This window comes from Trachypithecus francoisi, unplaced genomic scaffold (genome assembly GCF_009764315.1).
Source record: "Trachypithecus francoisi isolate TF-2019V2 unplaced genomic scaffold, Tfra_2.0 Lachesis_group4, whole genome shotgun sequence".
NCBI lineage: Eukaryota > Metazoa > Chordata > Mammalia > Primates > Cercopithecidae > Trachypithecus > Trachypithecus francoisi.
The window spans coordinates 131,327,791-131,347,945 of NW_022681469.1; the positions used below are offsets into that span (position 1 = coordinate 131,327,791).

General features: G+C 41.1%; 1 protein-coding gene across 8 annotated transcripts in view; it reads right to left on the reverse strand.

The window, feature by feature from the left end:
- The window catches only part of ELMO1 (engulfment and cell motility 1), a 586,094-nt gene that overhangs the window by 117,151 nt on the left and 448,788 nt on the right, over nucleotides 1–20,155 (reverse strand). Inside the window, exon 1 of one of the 8 annotated variants that reach the window (XM_033193629.1) lies at nucleotides 16,558–17,156. The exons of the other annotated variants lie outside the window; for them this stretch is intronic. The gene's annotated coding sequence lies outside the window, so the exon portion shown is untranslated. Of the gene's footprint in view, nucleotides 1–16,557; nucleotides 17,157–20,155 lie in introns of those variants that run through there. 8 annotated transcript variants of the gene reach the window in all.

The window sequence follows — 20,155 nt, forward strand, 5'->3', positions numbered from 1 at the left end:
ATTGAATAATATTAGGAAGAAATATAAAAATAAAAGGAAGAAGTTAAAAATCACTTGTAATCCTTACACTCCAATAATGAGTGTTAGCACTGTGGTGTAGAGTTTTTCAGAATTATTTTTAAGTTTATAATTCCATGCTATTTTTTCTAGATGAAATATTGGTTTTACTTCTCCCCACAACCATTCGTATCATCAGCTCACTCCCATGACATGAGTCTTCCTAAGGTCTCTTAAAATATCAAAGAATATTTATTCTGCACTTCTGATTTTCTTAGGATGAACTCTTTGACTTGGAATAGAAGGATAAATATCACAGAAAATTTTGAGTTCTTAATACGCACTGCCACTTTCAGAAAGACTGTACTAATCTATATTTCAACTGGCAAAGTATAATACTTTGCTTTATTAGCAATGTATATATTTTATCCCACATATATTATTCACAGGTAGCCTATGGTTATTTTGTTTGTGCAGGCATGTGTGTCTGTGTGTACTAATTGAGCTTTGTAAAGCACACGCATATTGCCACTGATTAAAATCATTAATTAAATTTTAATCAGCTCCATGTCTCTGTCATTTTCAATTAAATTTTGTTAACTCTTATGTTTTCTCTATATTTTGTTTGATAGACTGTCAATGTCAACTGTCAATTATTTCTATTAAATAATTGCCTTAACAGAAATAGTTCTTAGATTCACTTATTTATTCTATTATTTCTTTTATTTTCTAGTTTATTGCCTTTTATTATCTTTCCTTTTGTATTCTTTGGGTGCTTTTGTTGTTATTTTCGAACATGAGTTATATCCTGAGCTCATTTGTTTTTATTCTTTCTATATACATAATTTAAAAATAGTAATTTCGGGGCTACAAATATACCATTTGAGGGCAGCTTTGGCTATATCCCATAAGTTTTGGCATGTGATGTTCTCACTGTCATCATTTTTCTAATCTTTAGTAGTAGTTTAGATTTCCTCTTTGGTTCAGTGGTTATTTAAAAGCCTTTGAGAATTTACTGAGGATCTTTAGCTATGTAAGTGATGCATTTTTGAAAAAGTTGCATGGATACTGAAAAATAAGGCCTACTCTCAGTGGAGGGTGTCAAGTCAGTGTGTTCCTACCTATTAGTTGACACGTTAATTATATTATTAAAGTATTCTATATAATATATTTTAACATAATACAGTTACAATGTAAAGATATGCCATTACAGCTATATTTAAAGGTATCAATTCAATACGTACCTATTAGTTGACATGTTATATTACTGAAGTATTCTATATATTATATTTTAACATAATAGAGTAATAGTGTAATGAATGTCAGTCCAGCTATATTTTTGTTCATTTCTTCTTGCATTTCTAGTTTTTTTTCATATTTGGGTGATAATGATATGTGGTAAATTCAATATTCATGATATTGTATATTGTTTTTCAACCCAATTTAAGATCTGTCATTTCACAAGAAGTTTAACTCAGTATGTTTACAGCCACAACTGCTTCCCTCGACTTTCATCACTTCCCTAGTTTTAGGCCTTAAGTTGGTGCACATCAGGATTGACTGAGGAAGCTGCTGGTGGTATATGTGTGTAGTATGTGGATTCTGTGTGTGTGTGTGTGCTGTTTAAAACACACTTGCTGAAGCCTCACTTGAAATTCTGGCTTAGAAAGTCTGGGATCATCCTGGGGCTGGGTCTCAATTTTTAAAAGACTCAACCGGTGACTATATCCAGCAAAGGATGAAAATCACTGCTTTAAATATTTCCAAAACAAACTCTAAATAAATCATATTTCTTTAATAATTACAGTCAAGAGTAAAACATTCCCTTTATGAACACCTTTAGTCGCTTTCCTATTCATATTATTGTAAGGGGTTTAACTTTTATTAATATTTTAACAAGATTTATATTGTTCAAAAATCCACTTTGATGGTTAAATAAAATTATTATAAAAGTCAAAACATACCGATAGTAAAAATATGTACTGAAGAATACTATACTAAAAATAAACCTCTTCATCTGGATTCTCCAGTCTCATTCTCCAGCATTAGCCACTCTTGACAGCATTGTATTCATTTTTCAGGCTTTCCTTATACATGCAAACACACATACACATGCACACACACACACACAAATATATTCATACACTTAATACACATACCCACACACACACACACACACACACACACACACACACACATACACCCCAGGGATCATACACCCCAGCTCTATGCTGTCCTAATACCTTCTCTATTCCATGAACTATTTCTTGGTAATCTTCCTTCGTCAAACACACACAGATGCACTGCATTCTATACAATAAAATCATATTACACAATCTATCCATATGCGGCTGGGCAGCAGACATGATAACCTGGTTGGGAAAACCATGCTAGTGTGGAGTGTGCTGCTTCCAAATGTGGTAGCCACAAAACAGTGGCCTGTAACTTAGTCCACTGGAGGCTTCCTCCTCTGTGGTTAACTAGCTAATGTTGCTTACAACCTTATAAACTTTTCACTGTTTTCTAAGATCCCTGAGAGCAAAAGCTGGATTGTATTCTTTTTGAATTCCTTCCATGTCCCTGGCATATTACTAGGCACCTAGTATTCACTTGATAAAGGTTTTGTTGAATCACTGAATACTGGTAACAAGTGACAAAATGACCACACTTTTACCACTCTTCTGAAATAAGAGCACAATAGTTTCCTGTCTTCCCTTTTCCTGAATGCAAGAACAAAAAACAAAACCTGAGTTACTTAGGTATGTGGTTGTGCAACGTCAGAGCTGGTCACTCAATCTGAAACTCCTGCTTCTCCAGAACTCTGAACTGTGGGATTAGGAAGAAACATGGCATTCAGAACACGGATGCAGAGTTTAAGGCTACTCACATGAGCGAGATATCAGGGGAGAGGCCAGGAGCCTTGCCATTCCAGCTACCTGGTGCCCGACAGAGCTGGACATCAGGATGGACACACCATCCTCACTGCCATTGCCAAGGAGATGGGCCCACCCTTGGGACATGTTCTCCCTGCAACTGTGGAAACCTAGGTATGGAGGCCTCACTGGTGAAGTTGTGGGTATGACTCACTTCAACTTGAAGGGAGATTGGAAAGCACTACCTGGAGAAGTCTTCTTCAGCAAAAAACGAAAGTTCTAGAAATACTAAGTTTCACTAAACATTAAGAGGATAATTATCTACAAGTACTTAACAGGCCTTACCACCAAGGTGAGGCATGAACTGTTCAAGGTGCTTTGTGGCATGAACTGTTCAAGGTGCTTTGTGGAGGTGAGAGAAAGTTTTGGCAGGTGGTGATAATTAAATTAAACTGAGAAAAATTACATTTCAGCTGGGCATCCAGGGAAGCCTCCCTTTGAGAGAGGTCTATTAAACAACCGTCCCAAAGGATACACTTAAGCCATTTCAAGTCAAACTGAGCTTGTTATTTGAAGACATAAGAAAAGAAATCATTTTAAATGGGGGAACAGGAGGAGTTAAGGGAAGAAGTAGCTGACTTAATTTGTTACATTTTTTTCTATTGCTTTGAAGGGTTGTAAACATTACACTTCCACCTCTCCCTGGGAAGGAAACATCCAGATTCCAGTGATTCAGAAAAGCAGTATTACCAAGAGATCTAGGCGTGGTGTTATTTACTCACTAAATTTACTCTTTGAAATGTGTTTGGTCAGCTGTGCTTGGCCTCTGTGACTAGCAGTATTTGTCCAGAGGCTAATTAGCTCGAAGGGTAAAAAGATCAGAGAGTTAATCCATAATCTCGAGTGACTGATGAAACCTAACTGCCAACTGGTGTCGGAGCGGATCCTTTTTTTAAAAAAAGGATTAATAGGACATGCCAGCTATTCTCAAATATTAACTTTTCCAAGAATAAGACAGGATAAAACAAGAGAAAAGACAAGCAGAGATTTTTTTAAAACCTCTCCAACATTTGTAAGGTAATTTCACAAATAAAACTTCTAGAATTCCAGGGGAGCATGCGGGCTTTCTTGCTGTGTGATTCATGAATCTGGGGTGCTCTTAGACACTGCTTGCTTTCTGGCCCCCAACAATGGCAATGAACGTTTCATTGTCAAGCACTTATTATGTGCCGAGCACCAAGAGTTTTACATGTTATTAATTCACTTGGGCCTCCAAGTAATCTAAGAAGCAGGTATTATTATTCTATTTTATAAGAGACACCATTTGGGCCAGAGGTCACACAGCTAATGGGATTTAAACCCAAGAGCTCTGGCTCTAGTCTTTGACCTTAACTGCTCTTAGGGGAAGGAGGTAACAATTCCTATCCTGATGGCCCATGCCATGTGGCAGTTTCAAAACACAGCTAAAAGAAACAGAAGTCCCTGGGCTTTGGAAAGTCCATGAAAAGAAACTGTGCTTTTGAGCGCACTCTATCAGTTTGCCAGAGCTGCCATGATGAAGTATGGCACACTGGGTGGTTTAAACAACAGAAATTCATTGTCTCACAGGTCTGGACGCTGGAAGTCTGCATTAGCAGGGTCAGTTCCTCTTTAACGCTGTAAGGGGCTCTGTTCCAGGCCTTTCTCCTTGGCTTGTAGATGACCATCTTCTCCCTGTGTCTTTTTACATCATCTTCCTTCTATGCATGTCTGTCTCTGCATCCAGTATTCCCTTTTTATAAGGACACTAGTCATACTGGATTAGGGTCCATCAGATGTCCTCATCTTAACTTGATTACCCCTGTAAAGACCCTATCTCAAAATAAGGGAACTTTCTGAGGTTAGGACTTCGATCTATATCTATATATCTATGTCTATATATTCATATATTTGCCTAGGCTGGATGGAGTACAATGGTGCGATCTCGGCTCACTGCAACCTCCACCTCCTGGGTTCAAGCGATTCTCCTGCCTCAGCCTCCTGAGCAGCTGGGATTACAGGTGCCCACCACCATGCCTGGCTAATTTTTTGTATTTTTAGTAGAGACAGGGTTTTAACATGTTGACCAGGCTGGTCGCGAGCTCCTGACCTCAGGTGATCTACCCACCTCGGCCTCCCAAAGTGCTGGGATTACAGGGGTAAGCCACCCACAGCTGGCCAGGACTCCACTATATATTTTTGAGGAGGACACATTTCAATCTATAACACGCATCAAGGTTTCTAAGCAGACTTAAATGTCCACTTGAGTGGTACAACCTAACTGGTGAAGCCAGAGCATGGTGCAGGCTCCCATCCGTCCTACAGGTACATCCTGATAAAAAGCCAGCTTTCCGCTTCCTGGAGGGAGACTGCTGTTCTTTGTCTACCCTAGCTGGCTAATTAGAAGTGCTAGTATAGGGGAAATTTTTCTGATCTGCATAATTGAGGCCTGACATTTAGGAGGAACATGCTTTGACACTGTCTCATTAGGGCCCTATGTCTCTATCAGCTACCCTCTAAGTTGTAGAACAATAGCCTGAGTGAGGGCTGAGATGCCCACATAGGCCTCAATATGCCCCATGAGAAGAAAACAAGCTCTGGCCCATCATTAGGATGGTCTTGAACTATGGAAGCCACACTGGTGATCCTGTCTTCTAAGGCAGTGACTTCCCCACTCCCTATTTTAAAAACTGTATGTATCACTCAGACATTTTAAAGTCAACAGTTGAAGTTTTTCATCAGGCCAGGCGTGGTGGCTCACACCTGTAATCCCAGCACTTTGGGAGGACAAGATAGGCAGATCACTTTATGTCAGGAGTTCGAGGCCAGCCTGGGCAACATGGTGAAACTCTGTCTCTAATATTACATGCCTATAATCCCAGCTACTTGGGTGGCTGAGGCAGAAGAACTGCTTGAACCCAGGAGGCAGAGGTTGCAGTGAGCTGAGATCATACCACTGTACTCCAGCCTGGGTGAGAACGAGTCTCAAAAACAAAACAAAACAACAGAAAATTTTCATCAAAGTTGAAATAGTTTCAAAGAATATCATTTTCAGTGTACTACAATATTGACATTTAAAAGATAAAACTGGCTGGGTGCTGTGGCTCACATCTACAGACGTGAGCACTTGAGAGTGCTCCCAGCACTTTGGGAGGCTGAGGCGGGTAGATCACCTGAGGTCAGGAGTTTCAGACCAGCCTGACCAACATGGTGAAACCATGTCTCTACTAAAAATAGAAAAATCAGCCAGGTGTGGTGGCGCATGCCTGTAATCCCCGCTACTTGGGAGGCTAAGGCAGGAGAATCACTTGAACCAGGGAGGCGGAGGTTGCAGTGAGACGAGATCGTGCCACTGCACTCCAGCCTGGGCAATAGAGTGACACTTGTCTCAAAAATAAAAAGATAAAACTGTATGCCATATTTTAAATATATAGTTGAATATACATACAATAGTAATTTGAGATCCATATGACTCACTTAAAAATACATGAATAATCTCTACTCGAATAGTTGGAAATCGTAATCATTATTTTCCTCCTTGAATAGTGGTCAATAGGATTTATGTAAAAGCCCCAATACTAAATATTTTAGGCTTTCTAGGCAGTCTCTGTCACAGCTACTTAACTGTGCCACTGCAGTATGAAGACAGCCACAGACAGTACACAGAAAAATAGGCACAGATGTGTCCCAATAAAATGTATTCACAAGTCCAGGCAGCGGGCCACAGGCCATCATCCTCTAATGCCTGACCTAGAACCCAAACTCCCATTTTATTTCCCATTTTCCCCACTCTACCTCAATCCTACTCATACAGAATTTTATCATAATGGAATTTTATGCGTAAAAGTCTTTTATTCATCATCCTATCATACTTCTCTGAAACAAACACACATACACACTAAAATCTAACTTAAAAAATACTTCCTGTGAACAGAAGGCTCTAATAAAACTTTTCTTCTTGATTGAGCTTAACAGCATTATTATTAATATAAACTAATTTAAACATGACTTTATTACCAATTTTGATACATAATTTCCAAACCCAAGAGAAGTATCCCATTGGGAATGCATCTCTTAACATAACAGGGACCCACTTATGGTTCCTTATTTAAAAGATAGGTCACAAGTCCTTTTGTTTGGCTCTCAGAGAACATTTATATACTTTGGGCAACACACCATAGTAAGATCTGATGGAGGTGAGCGGGGGGCTTTCTTTTATCAAGAGAGAGAAGAGCGGTTGGGAAAAGCTGGTGTGAAAGCCACAGGTGCGGTTGTAAGATGATCAGTTTTAATGTACGTGTGGAAGCTGAGAATCTGAAAATGGATTATTGTGAGGCTAATTATCCATGCCTTCCTTTCCCTTGAAAGGTCTTCACACCCTTCAGAAGAATGAGCACCCAGGTTGAAGATTACTTTTCCAGTGTATTAGCTATAGATCTACGTACAGTTGGTGTTGAAATGGAGGCACCTGACCTCAGTAAAAACGTGGGCTTGGGAATCAGACACACTTGAATTTGAACTTCACTCTGCCACTTACTAACCGGATAATAAGCTAACTCTCTCTGTGTCTGTTTCCTTATCTATAAAAGGGGACACAATGCCTTTTAACACTGCTTTCAACACACTACTGAAACTGTTAGGAAAAGGACAGAGACTGAGAATTGGAGTCTACCTGAGTCTGGCCCTCTATCCTTTGAGCATAGGAGGATGTACTCTTCAATAAAACTTGTTGCTTGATAGAGCATGCCATGTGGTAATTTTAAAATAATCACTACACTGAAAATTTTAAAAAAGGTTTAAGAAATCCCACTCAAGGAATATGCAAAATGCCTGGCACACAGAGATTGCAGCTCTTAAAACCATCAGTGCAAGTGTTTCTGACACTGGTCTGGCCTTGAAGCAAGTAATGGGGAGTCAGAGTGGTAGAGACAGATCACCACACACAGTGGGTAGGATTATTGTATATTTACCTACAGTGTTCAAATTTGGGGATAAGAGGCTTTCATCTCCATTGCCATTTATACTTCTACCCAAGTCACATGGAACTGCAACAGTTCCAGATCACCATAGGTGCAAATTCTTTCTCCTTTAACAGTTCTAACAGTTCAGAAACTTTTGATAAAGTAGAAAAAATTTGGTCCACCCAAATTCTACTTGTAGGTTGCTTTGTAAGACTAGGATAGTGTACACCTCTTGAATTTGTTTTTACAGTTCAGTTTCTCTTGGGTGTTTAGAGGGGAAGGAGGGTGGAAGGCAAAGATAGCTGTCGGACAATTTGTTTTCACCGATTACTTTCAAGTAGTTTTCAAACAACTCTTACAAAGGCCCAGTTTTTGAAAGTGGATAAATTTTCTTTATGTAAACAGGCATGGAAATGAATGCATAGGTGAATGCACAGATGACTTAGTGAATACATAAATAAATGTGGTTTGTTGAAAATTTTTCTTATTGTAGCTTCCATATTCCAGGGTATTCCAACGTTAAGGCTAATGATTGCCTGAAAAATAAATCTCCATGCAGGTTAATCCATATATACTCACAACTGGGAATCCCAAGGCCTAGAACAGTACCTGATAAAGGATTGGCATTCAGCAAACATTGGTTGTTGAATAAATTGAGCAAGAAAATGTGAACTCTGTCTCTTGTTAATAGTGGATATTAGCAAGTCAATGACGGTCTCTGAACCTCACTTTCTTTACCTGTAATAAGGTAACTGCATGCTACTACCCTCCGCTCACTCCCTGTTGGCTCATGGAGCCCAGATAGCCCAGCCCCAAGAGGTCACACCAGAGGGCCTAAGTTGTCACCAGATGAAATCTATTTGACATCCTACAACTCAGGTTACTTCAAGATCTAGGATGCTATAGGTTTATATCAAATAGATGTCCAGATGTGACAGAGAAAGGAATCACCTCTTCTCTCTTGACAGAATACATCACGGGTATGAAGTGCGTGGCCAGCGGGAGTGGAGGAGGGGTGGAGAAGAAAGTCATCAAGAAGTGGCTGGGAATCTGCATGTGAAAGAACCAAAAATGTACACGTTTCTCAAACATTATGCCTTCAAGAAGAAGAAAGAGTTGGGATAGGATGGCGAAAGCTCAGCTATCCAGAAAGATTTATGGGCCATCTGCCGAGACCAAAAACATCTTGACTTACAAATGTAAAAGCCACCAATTATTTATGGCAGGTCACAGCCTTCTTGAATGCCGCCAGGCATCTCCCAAGAAGCACAATATCATTTGATGTTGACTGGCTTCCAAAACCAGGAAACTACACATCACTGTAGCTCCACATTCTGGAGCTTCTGCTACCCTAGAAATAGGTTTCCAATTATTCCTCCTTAATAAACAAGGCTGAGCTAGGAGATACTAGATTTGAAGCATAATAGTAAGATCTTATTTTACAATCCACAGAGTACATGGGATCTATTAATAAATGTGCTCTCTAAACAGTTCTATGGACCAGATAGAGTTGATAAGATCTATATTTTATCCAGGAGAAAAAACACTAAAGATTGGAGAGGCAACATAGTGAAACCTAAATCTTACTTGGTGGCTATGCTGAAACTTGACCCAGGCCCTGGGTTTTAAGTGTAGTGCCTTTCCCTCTGGGTGGCCGCCAATGCTAGCAGGGTTGGAGTGGTGTCTCAGGATTATTTAGGAGAATAATCTGAAAGTAGAGAGACCCTTCCATGGCAAAAGAGCAGAACTAGACATTCTGTGAGACACGAAAAATAAATGGCTTCTACCCAAGGGATGGAATCAGACTATTTTCTCCTCACATACATACTCTAATTTAGTAATCACTCACACAGACATCATTCATATTTTCATTTGTTAACAGCCTCATGGGAAACGTACCTACTTCTCTTTCTACAGATGAGGAAGCTAAGGTTCAGAGAGATTAAGGAGTCCCTCTACCCAGTTCTCTTTCTACAGACGAGGAAGCTAAGGTTCAGAGAGATTAAGGAGTCCCTCTACCCAGTTCTCTTTCTACAGATGAGGAAGCTAAGGTTCAGAGAGATTAAGGAGTCCCTCTACCCAGTTCTCTTTCTACAGATGAGGAAGCTAAGGTTCAGAGAGATTAAGGAGTCCCTCTACCCAGTTCTCAGAAAATTTTAGAGGCGATAGAAGGATGGCTCATAAGGTGGTCTTTGCAAAGCTTCTTATGCCTGCTTTGCCCAGATATTTGACCCTGGCTCAGGGAATCTAGGATGTGGCTTTTATCCCGCCATCATTCTCTAAAGCTAAAAGGTGTGGCCCTGCTACTACCCTCATGGTACTAGAAAGAGTGCCCTGGAACTTTTAGCATGAAGTAGTCTAGGTTTAGGGACAGTACCAATGTTGGTGGTTTTCAAACCAGCTCCTGCTTTGATATCCCTCTTTGTATATGACAAAGTTTCTGAAATGCAGACTTCAAATTGCTGGCTCATTAGGCAAGGAGGGGGCTCCATCTCACCTGCTGGGACCTGTGACCTGGAAGACTCTAGTTAGAACCGAGTTGCCCAGAGCAGCCTGACTTGGGCTACCAGTGTGAAGGCCTGAGTTCCATTAGCTGATGGGTGCTTCTTTCCAACCAGGCAAGTGGATGTCAGAACTGCCCCAGATGCTATCTTAAATGTTCAGCTGCAAGAATTCCAACCAAGTTGGAAAGAAACTTGATTTCATTATACTTCCAGGTCTGGGAATGGTGCCAGTGAGCAGCTCTCCTTGACAGGTCTCTCATCACTTACAGCTCAAAGGAAAAGAGAAGTGAGCTCCCAAAGTGCAAGGCTGCAGCCCTCCTTGTCAGATGGCAACACCTCCACGGAACAGCTGAGCAAGAGGATGAGTAAAGAGCTGTCTGCCTTATCACCAAAACCCTGCATACTGATGATAATTCCCTGTATGCTTCTTTTCAAAGTCTTGCACAAGGCCCTGAGCTGAAGCAAGGACATAGGAGAGGGATGAAAAATCAGTGTCAGCTGTAAGACAATTCTGATATCTCACTAGTGGTTGACTAAGTGCTGTGTTAAGAAGGATTCTGAAGTTCGATCTGGATACACCGGGAAAGATTGTTATTTTCAATGGAACATGGGCGCCAGAAGACAGACGGATAGATAGTTCAGAAGTTTGACACATATATGCCATAGGAAGTCACCAAGTCTAAACTTCAGTATACCCATGTAAAGTTGCTGAGAATCACAAAGGTTAAATAACTTGCAAAACTTAGTTGCTAAACTAGAAACCACACTCCAAAGCCTTGGATTCTAGATTACTGCTCATCATCATATGAATACTTTTCTAGTCGTTATTTCTAGAATATCACAGATTGCTTGAAATGAGCTAGCAAATTAGCAGACTTCCAAATCCTGTGGTAATCCAAAGATACTTATTGTAATGATAATTCTACGTATGTGATGTTCAGCTACTTCCCAGCATCTCTGCACTCACTGAAATCCCAAATCACTAATTTCCACTCATGACTGAGAGTATTAGGCCTTGGCTTGGCTGAAAATCAGCAAACACGCAAAGCAATTCATCTTGCCCTGAGATTCAACCCTGCCTATGGTTTAATCTATTTGTTCCACCAGTGTTGCTTCACTACAAAAAGTTAAGTAATATTATCAAAAGAAAGAAGTTGTAAAGGACCCACACAATTTACTCCAACCAACATTCACAAGGCATTCTTCGGAATTCTGTCCAAAATGCAGGAAATGGGGACCATTGGGTCGGAAGGCATTCCTGATAGGAAAGATGGTATTCAACCACATGGATTTTTTTTTTTTTCTTAATATTTTGTGGAATTCTTAATAGAGCTCTTTATTAAAGGAAAGTTTAAGAGGACTGAACTTAGAGTGAGCTTTGGCAAATGGAGGCCAAATGAAGGCCAAAGCTCACTCTAAGCTCAGTCCTCTTAAACTTTTCCAAAGTTCACTCATTTCCCCCATTTGATTTGGGTGAAATCATCAATTGGGGATATCATTAGGAGACTAAGACTAGTTGCCTCTAGGAAGGCTTTGCAGGATGGTTGTGATGTAGTTATTGAAGAGATTGATTACTTTTTCATGGTGAGTTTTACATTAAAATAAATCTTTTGGGGAGTGAAGATATAGGATAATATCTGGTATTGAAGGCATGGATTTGAAGACCAAATTAACTGAAATAATTATTTAGTCAATATTTTCTCGCTCAACAAAATTTGCAGAATTGAATGAGATGACAGCAATTAAATCACTCCTTAGCCTGAATTTATACTTGTCTTCATGAAGAATTATCTGCTTGTAACCGAGTTACCTTCTCAGTTATGGTTTGTTTATAATTAAAATTAAACCCACGTTCCATACTGAGTTGACAGAGGGGGCCACAGAGCACAGTAAACAGCAGGGCCAAGATAAGTAAGGATTAAGAAAGAAATGCCACAGATGGATGAGTACTGACTTTCTGCAAGAGAAAACAGCATACTATTTTAATTCCCCCTTGCCAAACAGTGTAATGGAGAAACTAAGATTCAGCTGTCCATCTTGAGTTCACTATGAGCAATGGTGAAAGCAAAAGTTAATATGTTTGTGAATACTAACATTCTGTTTCTCTGTTACCAGAGCAGATGGTCCAGGTACCTTGTGGAGGTAAAAGAGATAGAGGTGCCGTGGCATGATCATGGAGTGAGAGAATTTACCGGCCTGGTGTACGAGCAATGTTCTGAGATCCTAGTGCCACACTATCCAGTAGACTAGCCACTAAACACGTGGCTAGGGAAGACTTGGTGAGTGAGTGTGGTGAGTGTGACTGTGCGACTGAATTGTAAATTTTATTTAATTTTAGCTCATTTAAATTTAAAAACCAATACTCAATTCAGTTATTGGAAAACTTTGATGTATGTTTGGAACAACTTGTGCACATGAATCTACTTTTTTAACTATGAATTTTATGAGATCTAAATACAGATTTCCTGTGAAAATCCAGTATCCAAATTGAGTTGTGTTGTAAATGTAAAACACATGTCATATTTCAAGGACTTAACATGAAAAATTCAGTGTAAATATTTTGTTAATAGTTTTGTAGAAATTTTGTAGTTTGGTAGAAAAATAGTTTTATAGAAAATGTGTAGTTTTGTAGAAAAGTTGAAATAATGATTTGGACATAGTGGGTAAAATAATACATATCATTAAAATTAACTGGCCTGTTTCTTTTAACTTTTTTTCAGGTGAACTACTAGAAAAACTAAAATTACATACATAACTTGCATCATATTTCCATTGGACAGCATCGATGTAAAATAGGATCTGCTATATTGTCCCTGTAGTACATTTTTTGTATACTTGTTAAAATGTCTTCTACACATTTACATACCTAGTATAATACTAGAAAGTGCATAATACTAGGCAAGCATAGCCAAGAACCCACGTTTTAAAAACCTGTTACCATGACCCCTACAGATTCCTTTCCACTTAGCATTGCCATCTTGCTTATTTTTTATGTCAGATAAGACATCCTGATAAGATGAATAGCTTTTCTTCTTCCTTCTAGCAGCCTAACCCCTTCCTTCTCATTTTTTATTGTTACATCTTCATTGTGAATCCATTTATAAAACAGATACAAGGGGAGATGCAGTGGCTGAACCAGGCAGTGGAGGATTCACACACCCATCCAGCTCTACATTGCCCTAGCAGTCATCAATTCTCCCTCAAACTCTCAGGAACACAGTTTCTATTTCTGAGCTGGGCCCACCTCCCCTGCTCACAGGTCTTTAGAAAGCATGGTAGCCCTGGTGATTCCTGCAGCCATTGCAGTTCCTAGGCACCCCCAAACTGGCTGCCTGGTGGTTCCTGGTTGTTCATCACCCTCGCCATTGCTTTGGCTACTGCAAATCATTCCTGGCAAATGCAAGCAAAGGGCAGCCATGGGACACTGGTGACCTGTTACCTCTCCCAGATGGCCCAGGAGGAACTGGTCTCCTAGGTAAAATGACCCAAATCATACCAGGTAAAAATGCCACAGGAATGAGATGGTGCATCGCACGTAACATAAAGGGGCAACCAATGGGGCATTTTGTGATGAGTTTTTTCTTAGCTCAAACTTCCCAAATAGTAGTATTAATAATTCACCCTACCACCCCAAAACGCCTTTTCAATTTGACTTTAATTATTGTGATGACTGTTTAATTCAACTACCTGTGGTCTGACTCCACTTGACAGACTGATGGGTTGATGACACCATCTTCCCCTATCTACTCACTCTCCTTCCATACATGAACATAGCAACAAGTACATCAACATGCATGGAACACCAAGCACCTGTCAGTTCCTAGCTGGATAAACACAGGAAAGGTCCTTAATATTTTGGCGACTAAATTTCCTCATCTAAAACAGGCAAAAAACATTAGTCCTATTAGGGCTGCTGGAAGATTCAATGTATTATTATATCTACATATAAAATGTACTGAGCAGTGCCTGGCACACATTAAATGGTCAGGACAAATTGAGATGGGGCTGCAGCATTTAGTGGACCCATATGAAAAGAAGGAGAGGATGAACTTCAGGGTATGAGACATTCTTGGCTATTCCCCCGGGACAGGGATCTTGCTTTACCCTAAAATGCCTGATAATCAAAGTGTTATGTGTTTATGCATGAATGCATTTCGGGGGGGGGCGCAGAGAGGAGGTTCATAGCTTTCACATTCTTAAAGAGTTCCATGATCCAATAATAGCTTAAGAACTACTGTTTTAGATTTTTTTATGAACATTTTCTACTGCTTCCATAAAAGGCTGGTTTCTTCTCTCATTCTTACCAACAGGTGCCAACACTTCACTCACGTAAAGTGACACTACTGGGGGAGAGAAGGGGCCAAGGCAAAATGGACACTGACTCTAAGGAGCTGACTGTCACTGAATGCGCATCCTCTAGAAACCAGACTTCCTCAAAACCGAGCATCGAGGTGTACTGAGGAGTGTGGTGCAGCAGGCAGAGTTAACACGCACACAAGCTCTTCCAGTCAGGCAGAATTCTCAATGTATGCAGCCATCTGGAGCCTCATGGGATGAGAGAGCAGCCTACATCTCTAGAAAGGCCTTCAGCTAACAAACAGGTCACTGACCTTGTCAAGTGACCAGGTGTCCCTGATGCACTGTCACCCGCAGTTAGGAAATTCTCCCTCTCCTGCAACGTCAGCCCTACTTCTTTAACAGACAGAATAGAAGGTCTCTCCCAGACACCCAGTCGCCCTCACCCTGTCTTGAGTCTTCTACAGGCGCAAGCTTCCTAGCTGTTTTGTTTCTTTAACCATTCCTCACAGGTCCCATTTAGGATAAAGTAAATTCTATTCTAGAGCCACGTGAAGACCCACAACATTCTCCTCTGCAAAAGGACATTTTTTAAAAAGGACAAACCAATAAGATTTCTCTTGTTTGACTATTTCATGTGCATTTCTTCATAAACCAGATGATAATGCTTCATTCTCGTTTCCTCTCTCGATTATTTGAAGTCAAGTGGACTGTAAATAGAAGACGTCAAGTGTGCTATGACACTTTCAGGCACATAAGACAGGAAATCACATTTTTTAAAAAAAGCAACAGTGATGAATCCTCAAAATCAGGAGACAAACCGGGGAAAAGATCTTAGGCAGAGATAGAAGCCTCAACTTCATCCCCCACTCTCTGCACCCAAGCCAATGGTAATACCTTTCCTCTCCCCGTTCAGAATGATTACAGCTGGTCTGGAATCCTGCTCTGTGCTTGGGTTGCATCTTGCCACATACATTTTTAAGTTTGCAGCTAGAAGGGTCCCTGCAGGCGAAGAGTTTCTTATTCCCCACGCTGTCCCTCCATTGCCTGTTTATAGTACTGCTTCCCTGTTCTTCCTGTTTCTACCCAACGAAATTGAAAATTTCATCACCAGTGTCAGAAAATTAAACCCCAGGGAGCAGAGCAATAGCTCAGAGCATCCCTTTCCTGGCAGAGAGCCAATCCTGGAATATAACTTTGCAAACCCTCTCTGGTTTTTCAGAGGTTTGAAAAGATGCAAAATAGAGTCATTTTGAAGCATGCTTTTTGACTGCTAAAATCTTTCCAACTGCACTTCAATTTATCTTTGCAATTAATTAAAAAACACATTTCAGTTTGGAGATAGGTTTCATAAAAGAAGGAAAGGACATGACCTAGCTCAGTTACACATTTCCCAAGCAGAGAACAGTGGCACACAGAGAAGAGATGCTTCGTTCCGTGGCTGGGGATCTGAAGAAGTGTTTGACAGACCATTGTAATAACATCTCTCTTCACAATGCAAACATCAGCAATACATTCAAGGAGCTCCGGGCTCCGTGCCTGCACCTTTTTCTCTCTTCCTAGCAATACACAGGGTTGACTCTTATTATTAATGTAGCTTTAAAAGCATTTTCTTTTGAAATGCATCAACAACCAGGGAAATAAAGCAGAACTCTGCTCCTTACACTAATCCTAACAAGACAACCAATGTCCAAGTATAATGTACAGTCAACTACAAATCGGATCAGACCAAAGCAAAGCATGCAGTCTTTTGAATTCAGTGTCTCCTACATCATGGGAACCCTTGAATGCCCGCTCTTCCATGTGCTTGTTCCAATTCAGTTTTCTCGGCAGACAATAGGACAAAGCTACATTTAGCTCAGGCTGCTAATACTGGTGGACAGATGTGTCAGACGGAGGTTTACTCACCAAGCTCCCGTAAGTCCATCTTTCCCAACCACAAATACTGATTCTAAGCTGCTGCCACCACAAAGCGACTTAGAGTCGTCCCCCTGAAGAACAATGTGCTGGAATACCACCAGATGGTTCCTGAGTAAGCTTGTTCATGAAACAGGTTTCCAGTTGAGCCATGTGAACAGAGACCCGCCGCACACCTTTGAATGGTATACACTCCAAGTCTGGAGGAATAAGCATGTAGCTTTGCTTATGTTTATGGAGCTGGAGCCCAGGGATGCTCCGATTGGCAGGAGTCGAGGAAAGATCAGCCAATCAAAGGGCACCTCCATTTCAGGGAAACTCCTGCTCATTTATTTAGCATCTTCAGAGATCATCGGCTTTTCTAGGAAGAGCTTTTCTCTTGGAGTATCACAAGAGAAAAATAATAACTTCGTTTCTATTTTAGTGTCCTATGCTCTTTTGTCAATAAACACATAGCTCCCCTTCTTGGTACTTCTCAATATCCCCCACTTTTTCTTATAAAGAGCTAAAAAACAAATAAGGACAAGAAGAAAAAGAAAAAGCTGGTGATGGGCTGGAGATAGTTCATATTCATCAGCCTCCACCTTGTTGGGAGAAAGGGGGGAGTGCCTGGGCTCAATAATTACTGATTCTGTTGCCATAGAAACAGACTGGCTGCAGCGAGTTGGATTCGTGTAGAACATCTGCTGCCAGACCCATAATCAACTGCAATCTCATCTCTTCCCCTCTCTCTACTTTTATTTGATTGTGAGTTTGCTTTCTCCTACCTTCTCTTCACATACAGTTTTTATCCAGAAATGTCACAGAACCACCTCGCGACACCTTGCCATGTACACACCAACGCATGCACACCAGGGGTGCTCACATACCCAGGAATGCAAGCATTCGAGAGTGCATCCCAGCAGGGGTCCTACTGGGAGGATCCATACTCTAATTCCTACCCAGGATGTAAACAAACATAAACAGCCTCCATCCCTAATTAAAATTACTGCAACTTTTAACCTAGAGAATTAGAGGGGCATCTTTAAAAATATTTGTTGCCTAACAGCCCTGAGAGCTCCGCAAATAGAAGTTAAAGTTTTCAATGGTATTCCTCAGAGGGCACTGCGGTGGTTCCTAGCAAACCTCTGGAATGAAGTGATTACACTGGCGGCTTGTGGAAGATTTTGTAAGTACGGAGTGTTCAGGCCCAGCTCTTTTCTGCATTAGCACCTCACCAAGGCGCCCTGAACACTGGGGATCTCCCTGGATTTTCTCAGCCCATTTTCATCCCCTCAGACTCCTCCCCTGCTTGCTCCAAATTCCCCGGGTTGCATGACTAGAATTAATGTCATCAACTCTGAATGTGCTGCCATCTCTCTCCTTAACAGCAGGGGCCGCCACTGAGCAGTGAATGGCTACATATCCTGGTCAGACTCAGGAGGGGGATCATAAGGTGGCAATCTCACTCAGGGGTCTGCGGAAGCCCTCAGTTCCACGGTAAGTGTCACAGAAGGCACTGATCTGGGCTTATGTTAGAGAGAAAGGAATTACTCTCTGCCCTATCGTCATCTGCCTTGGCATCATAACAACCTCAAGGAGAACCTTCTCTTCCTTAAAGGTCTCTGCAAGCCTGGGACCCTCAGCCCATAATGACCCAGATGAGGCTTCCGAGGAGGCTGGGACCTGCTCTTCGTGTGCTTCTGATTCTTGAAGCCAAGCTGAACTGTCCATCTACCACACATCCACTGTCCAAACAGCAACAGTAGCCCTCAGCCTCCTTTCTTCCTAAATGAAGCTCAGTATAAACCCCATATCCATCCAACTCCAGATGCTCAGCTATACCCCACTGGTGTTATTGTTGTTGTTGTTGTTGTTTGACAGTCTTGCTGGAGTGCAATGGTGCGATCTCGGCTCACTGCTACCTCTTCCTCCCGGGTTCAAGCAATCTCCTACCTCAGTCTCCTGAGTAGCTGGGATTACAGGCATGTGCCATCATGCCTGGCTAATTTTTGTATTTTCAGTAGAGATGGGGTTTCACCATGTTGGCCAGGCTGGTCTCAAACTCCTGACCTCAGGTGATCCGTCCACTTTGGCCTCCCAAAGTGCTGGGATTACAGACAAGAGCCACGATGCCCAGCCGCCCATTGGTCTTGATGTTGGATTTGCGCCTTCAAGAATCTGAATGCTGGTTTTCCGTTTTGTCTATGTATGCCACTAAGTGTAGGAAAAAAGTCTCACCCAGGTGCAGCACCCAATGCCAACACTGTCAATCTTTCTCTGCTCTGCCCAGACAACTTTCACCCTCAGGGTGGTGGATGGCTCAGGTTTTCTCTACCAGCTTTCTGGAACATCTCCTCTAACCCATCCTGCCTAGTCTCCTCTGCCATGGGGACACCCAGCCTTTGCCATCCCATCCTCTTGAAGGGTGTCCAAATCCTCACTGTTTATGCCAAAACCATCATTCCATCCAAGTCTTCCTCAATCAAAATTTAATTATCTTCTCAACAAATATTTAGCAAGTATCTATACGCCAGGCACTTGTGCTAGTGATACAACAAACCGACAAGTTTCTACCTTACAACCTGCAGACTCTAGTACAAGAGGCAAAAATATTAAGCATCACTGTGATATGGGGTATAAAAACAGAGCGACTCACTCTGTGTTCTCTTAGCACAAATAATCACTTAGTGAGATCAGGAAAAGCATTTCAGAGAAAGTGACATCAAGCCACAATCTAAAGGAAGAGTAAAAGTTAATAAATTGAGAATGAGGGGAAGAGTGACCCAAACAGAAGGAATAACACATGTGAGCTAGGAGGCAACATGGCATCTTTGAAAACCTGAAAGAAGCCAAATGCGAATGGATCACAGTGAGAATGGTGTAAGATCAGACTAGCAGATGCTTAGAGACCAAGTTAAGGAGTCTGGTTCTTGTTCTACAAGCAATGACAACCCATTGCAGCACTCCATTAAATGACTCCTAGCTTCTCCTAACACACCAACATAACCCAAGATACTCCTCAGTTGAGCTGAATGACAGATTAACAGAATACCAACCTGATTGAAACAATCTATTTCAAGACATCCTTGATTTGTTGGGTTGATCTAGCTAACATTTACTGAGCAATTAATAATCCAGGAATTAATCCAGCAATTAATAATCCAGGAATTAACCTAGCAGTTAATAATCCAGTGCATTCTAAGCACTTTATCTAGATTAACCAATTTAATCCTCCCGAAAGACCTGTGAGATGTTATTCAACTATTTATACAAATGAGGAAATTGAGGCATAAGGAAGTTAAGCAACTTGACTGAAATGACAACAACAAAAAAAGTAGCAGAGCCAGGATTTGAATCAAGGGATTTGAGCTCTGGATTCTTTAAGTGTGATCCACAAGGATCACCTACATTAGAAATTCTCATTACATGCAGATTCCTGGGGTCCAAGTGCATCTCTCCCCAACCAGAATTTCAGGGGGTAGAGTCACGAATATTTTCCCAAGCACTCCAGGACTTCTTACGCACACCAGAGTTTAGGAATCACTGCTGAGAGATGTTTTCGTAAAGGAGGAGAAGACTACCCCAAAAGTAACCTTCCACGTACAAA